Source organism: Pinus tabuliformis, chromosome 5_2 (genome assembly GCF_031772625.1).
Source record: "Pinus tabuliformis cultivar Carrire ecotype Pingquan chromosome 5_2, CPIR1, whole genome shotgun sequence".
Taxonomy (NCBI): domain Eukaryota; kingdom Viridiplantae; phylum Streptophyta; class Pinopsida; order Pinales; family Pinaceae; genus Pinus; species Pinus tabuliformis.
In genome coordinates this window covers 712,329,287-712,335,894 of record NC_142306.1, presented here as the reverse complement: position 1 = coordinate 712,335,894, position 6,608 = coordinate 712,329,287, and positions in this window count along the sequence as shown.

The window sequence follows — 6,608 nt, the reverse complement described above, 5'->3', positions numbered from 1 at the left end:
CAGGTACCCGACCAGACATCATGCATGCAGTTGGAATAGTTGGAAGATTTCAGGCAAATCCGAAGGAGACTCATCTTCAGGCAGTGAAGAGAATTTTCAAATATCTTCAAGGGACTCAAAATTATGGCTTATGGTATCCTAGAGATACAGATCTTACACTTCATGCTTATACATATGCAGATTGGGCCGGAAGCGTGGATGACAGGAAAAGCACAAGTGGTGGTGCGTTCTTTATGGGTTCCAGACTGGTATCTTGGTTCAGCAAGAAACAGAGTTCGATTGCCTTGTCTACAGCTGAAGCAGAATATGTTGCTGCTACATCTTGTTGCACCCAACTCCTTTGGATGATGCAGACTTTGCAGGATTTTCAAATCACTTGTACACCACCAATCCCCATCTTATGTGATAACACAAGTGCAATCAGCATTTCAAAGAATCCTGTTATGCATTCAAAAACCAAGCACATACCAATCAAGTATCATTTTCTCCGGGAACAAGTGCTTGAACAGAAGATCAAGTTGGAGTATGTTCCTTCTAAGGAACAAGTTGCTGATATTCTCACCAAACCACTGCCCAGGGACACTTTTGAATACCTCAGACAAAAGCTGGGGGTTGTTGATGCATCATCTTATTACTGAACCTCTTCTGATTGATGGTACAGGTTCAGGGGGAGCACATAATGCATTGTTGGCATTATGGAGGATGTGCAGAAGGAGATCTTGGAAGTAGCTGCAATATGTCTCTATCTCTTTCATGGTGGATTATGGTTCCTCGTTGCAGATCTGGTTCATATTCAGGGGGAGCATGTTCTTAGGGGGAGCATAACCCTTTGCCCTTGATGTCAAAGGGGGAGAATGAAGCTGAAGTTTTGAGGTTGCCATCAAGTCCAAAGGGGGAGATTGTTGGCATTATGACTAAAGTGTTGTCCTTGATGGCAACCCATTCAGGTGATAGATCACAGTACTTCATATCAGCAGCAGAGATTGATGATCAGCTATCAAATATTGAAGAAAATAAGGGGTACGCAGGTACTCCTTGCATAAGGTGCGTACACGCAGGTCAGTGTTACATAAAGTGCGTACATACCCGCAGTTATCCCGTTCAGGAGGTGCGTACCCCTAGTGCACACTTTTCAAGGCAAAGAAATTCACATGTGGGGTTTTCTTATGTTTTACTCTTGGTATTTAGCCGACAGTATTGTGTTATTATGGTGTCGGCTCGTGGTATTGATCCATGATTTAAGGAAGAGATTTCCTATATAAAGCAAAGGAGATCATTTGGCTTGAGCGTGTTTTGGGTTGAATATCTTATGAGGGCTAGATCTGGTCTAGATCTAAACAAGGCGAATCTACTGATGGACCGAGATCTCTTCGGCGCATGTTCAGATCTGTAGATCTGACTGTCTGGGTTACTTCTGAAGTCTTGAAATCATCTATGCCCGGAGGTACGCAGGTGCAGTAAGAGAAAAGTGCGTACATACGCAGGAACGAAGCGTTTCAGGTGCGCCAGTACGCAGGCGCAGAAGGGTTCAGGTGCGTCGGTACGCAGGCACAGAAGAGCTACAGGTGCGCTGGTACGCAGGCACAGAAGAGCTGCAAGTGCGCCGGTACGCAGGCACAGAAGGGTTGCAGGTGCGTACATACGCAGGCAGTTCAATAGACTAAGAGCGAGGTACGCAGGCTAGCAGTTGAGCAGGGTGCGTCCGGTACGCAGGTTAGCAGTTGAGCAGGGTGCGTACTGTAAGCAGGCAAGCAGTTGAGCAGGGTGAGTACAGTAAGCAGGCCAGCAGTTGAGCAGGGTGCTTACGTAAGCAGGCAAGCAATTGAGCAGGGTGCTTACTTCTCTTGAAATCTTTGTTTATCATTGTTGTGTTCTGGGTTTGGTCCTATTATTGTTGATCTGGTTACTACAGTTGATTGGGTGATTCTCTTATACTTGATGATCAATTGATGCTTATGGATCCAGTTTGAAAATTTATGAAAAGTGGTCCTTGTAAGAAAAGAAGTAGGGGGTTGTAGCTCCCTTCCAGGAGAGACTGGAAAACGAGAGAGAGTTGTAGCTCTCTGCAGGTTGCAGCCTGCGTACTGGTAAAGGACTGCACCAGTACAAAACCATTGTAAAAGGAGATTCTAATTTGAAAGAAGATAGAGACATATTGCAGAAGGTGGTTTTCACCCACATTGGGTTTCCACCTTACATCTTGTGTTCTTTGGTGTGACTATCTGTTTTCTTTTGTTCATGCTCATTATTTTATGGTACTGACATGCAAAAATAATTCAAAGAACAAATAAAGAAGATTTATTAAAAGAATTATATAATACTGATTCACCCCCCCTCTCAGTATTATTTCCAACACTTTCTTACCCTTGTACTCCTATTTTTACCCCTTTTTTACCTATAAATGTACCTCTTTTCACCTACTATGCCACTTCATTCACTGATTAAAACTTTGCCATCACATAACTAAAGGTCAAAACATTTATTTGATGTTATTTCAGTGTTTGTGGTTGAATTTAGGTAGATTGTAGAGTCATGCTATTAAAATATTCCTATCTATCTATTTTTGGGCTCCTAGCTCTCAAGGTTATTGACATGGAATGACAGATTAAGTACCAGGATGGAGGATGAGGTGGTGGATGCTTTGTCATCTAAGCACTACTACTATTATGTACTTAAAACCTTATTTCCAGACCCATACTCAAGGTGGAAGTCGACAGGTGGCAATTCCTTATGGTGAAGTATAAACAGTTTGTGAGATCTTTTGAAATCTCATGCCCTGATATCTTTGTGGCCAGAGATAGAAGCAGTTTATCTAGAGATAGGAGTTGTTGATCCAGGTAGAAGTGCTTTGTCAAGCTACATGCAACTGATTCGAAGAGATCATACAGTCCAAGATTAGTTGTTAGTTAGCGGGTTGCCATGTTAATGTATATTTTGTTAAGTTTTTTACTTGTCGATTGCCTCTTAAAAGGGCTGATGAAATTGAAATCAGGGGGTTAAGCAATGACGACAATGTAATGTCCTGTTGTTGTTAGTTTTTAAAAACTTTGTTTCAGAAGATATTAGACTATGCATGATTGCATCTAAGCTTTGAATTAAATCAATTTCGGCGTTATCTTGTTGTAAGTCATGGTATTTGTGCTTTGATCTACATTTTACTAAATTAGATTAGCTTGCTCCAGGCGTGGCGGGGCCCACCACAATTAGAACCAAGCTTCATGGTTAGAGTAGATTTAGGAAATTGTTACTGTGTGATTTCTCATAGTTTAGCTTACATTTATCTAAATTTCTAATGGTTTGGTCTGTTGATTGTTTGAACGTTCATCGTTGATATCATAACTGAGCCTTTGATTGGTTTCTAGACATTAAGTGATCTTCCTCATCGATGATTGATTTCTTTGAAGAATATTTTTTATTGAACCATGGAATTATAAATCGTTATGATTAAAACCAAATCTTGCATAATTATTTGAAAATGCATACTTTTTTATCTTTATGAATGAGCAAGCATGAATGCATCGGTGTAGCACAGTTAAGAATATCACTGCGATGGAATGTAATTTGAAGTTGTAGTTAATGTTTATAAGTTGGAACAACTTCTGATTGCGAATACATGTGTTTGAGTCACGTGGTTAACATTAGAATGATTTTGATTGAAGAAGAGTGTTTCTCATACAATTTGAAACTTGAACAATTGTTTCATACTTGAGTTTTGTAGCAAGGCATTTTGAGTTTGATTAGAATAGTTTCATTTTCCATTAGATATAGTTTGAATTGGTAGTTACAACATTTGATTTCGATTAGGATTAGTCTAGGTTTGAATTGGCATTGCAATTGAAGTAATTTAGTCTTCAATTGGTCATTGCAACAATTTAAATAAGAGTAATTTAGTTTTCTATTGAACGTAACTTAAATTGATAGTAGAGTGTTTCAAATTCAATTAGAATAATCCCGTTCCCACTAGGTACAATTTGAATTTCGATTTCAAATAGAAAGAGTCTTTTCATTCTGCGAGTTCGATTTTCAGTAAGAGTGAAGATTTTTCATTTCGAATGAGCATTTCATGAGTGATTTTTCTTTACAATAGATACAATTTGTGTTATATACCTAGGGGGGATAATATGGGGTACCAAGGGAGGTATCCAAGGTAATAATGTAATAATGGGATGGGCCATAGTAATAAATAAGGTGGTTAACCCATATCATGTAACGGACCACAAGTAGTTAATAATAATGTAATGGGCCCATGGTATTAGTTTGATGGTATGAGGGAACCATGGTAATGATCCATGGTATTGTATGTATGAGGCCTATATAGAGGCTAGAGACTCCACATGTAAGAGAGTCAAGGATTATTGTATGAACAAGCATATGGAAATCACATACTCTGCATTTAGATCTTCACCCAATATGTAGTGCAACTTGTTTTTACGATTCCTGGTTGATAATTAAATATTAGGAGCTTTAAACGTCTAATTAAACTCCCAACAATGATTCACCATTTTGCAAATTTAGATTCCCTAGTGGTATGTCGACCTCTTCTTTTGCCAAATCCATAGTCTTCCTTATTGTTTTGAGGCATCCTGCATAGATCAACCTATTGTCTATAAGATCTAGTATTCCAAGTTTTAGATCGGCCTTTGCTTTGGCGAGATCAAGAATTATCTTCTCTGTCTCGAGTTTCCCTACATTGATCTGACGTCTCTCAAGTCAATCGCAATGGGGGGCTTTCTTTGATGGATCGGGTAGCAAAGGATGGGGTCTGGGACATCCAATAGTGTACATTTTTTCCATTGCAACCCCTTCCACTCCTCTTTGATCCCTTCCATGATTTTGATATGGTTGATGACTTGCGTGATTCTCATGAATGAGTGTCGGATTGGGGAACCAAGACAACTTTTCAATTTTTTATTAAAACCCCAAAAGGAAAATCAATTTTATTTTGGGTTCGGGCCTCAGAGAGCATCAACCAACTGAAGCAAAGTATTCCGCACATTCTGGGTATTTCAATGCTCCTACAAAGCCTGATCGGTAAATGGAGGTCCTTCGTTCAAAGACATCCTCAAAGGGAAATCTGAAGCATCAACAATACCATAACAATACAATATACCCAGACCCTATAAAGTGGAGCAACTGAATCAAATACCAAAAATGATTGTATATCTATCAGAAACAACTGATCTATGCACAACCTATGAATCTCAAGCAATTATATGTAGGTGCAACGCTTTTTGGCCAAAATCAATGGATCTTTTCCATTGGATCTTCATAATTTGTACAATAAATTGTGAGATTCACCTCTGCTCCAAGGGTTTTTTCATAGTAAAGTTTGCATCATTGGAGGAAGGTGAATATACACTGTGAGAGGGCCCGTGATTCTGTGGGACTTTTTGTCACCCCATGGTTCCCATATTTCGATGCCAATACAATGGTGGTATCAAGGCTGTCGATTTGGGTTATAAATTGCATCACCCCCCCTACATTTTTGGCACCATAAAGTGCTTGAAGGCATTGGGGACCTCTTAGGGAGATACATAAAGATAGACACACAAAGAGTCAAAGAACCAATCTACACTTTTGCCAAAATTTGTGTGGAGGTGGATCTCAACAAAGGTTTGCGAATCGTATTTTCTTAACACATAACAAGCCATGTTGGACACAATTTCTAGATTTTGAGAACATGACGTTTAGATGTCGAATATGCCAACAAACCAAACATTTACAAATCTCATGTTCTCATACCTAGAAAGCACCTCGAAGGAAGAAGAAATCAGGAAATCAGCCCAAGGGATAGCAATTCCCACAACAACTGCCTGAAGAAGAATAAGACGATGAAGAAATGACACCCCCTACCACTGAAGAAGCCCACAATAGACATCGTAGAAAAGGAAGGAGTTAATCATGAAGATTCAAGTATCCCAACACACACATTGCAGCATGAGATCATATTGCCTCTAAACATCATCATTTATCCGAAAGTTCAGATTCAGATAAGGGAAATCCAGGAAAGAATGAAGGGTCCCAACTAGCACTTGTAACAACCACTTCATCCCAAGGAGAATGACCAAAGGTAGAAAAGAAGAAATGGAGAAAATGGTCACCTCAAAGTAGTTTTTAATGTTTTTTTTTTGAACAGGAGAATGCATGTAAGCATCTACAACATGTAATTTGTTTTCATGTAAGCATCTATAACATGTAATTTTGTTTTCATTAATAAAATTACAATTTTTCCTGGAAAAAATAAAAAAATAAAAATAAAATAAAAATAAATAAATAAATAAAAATCCTTCTGGTGGATAGATAGTTTTTTTATTCACTAAAAGACACTAATTTGGTCATTCAACTTAATTACCAAAAAAAATTTGAAAAAACAAAAATCAATACTTTTTGGATCTCTTACCAAAAAAAGAAAAGGAATTAAAAATAAATAAGTCAATACTTTTTGGATTTGTGTCAAATGTGGAAGAGATGTTGTAATGTAATATAATGTGATGTCCTCTAAACATTTTTACGGGATCAAAATAAAATATAAATAAAAATAACGGGTTAAAAAAATTAAAAAATAAATCACCTTACTTAAAAATAAAAAGAGCTTTAAACTGAAAATA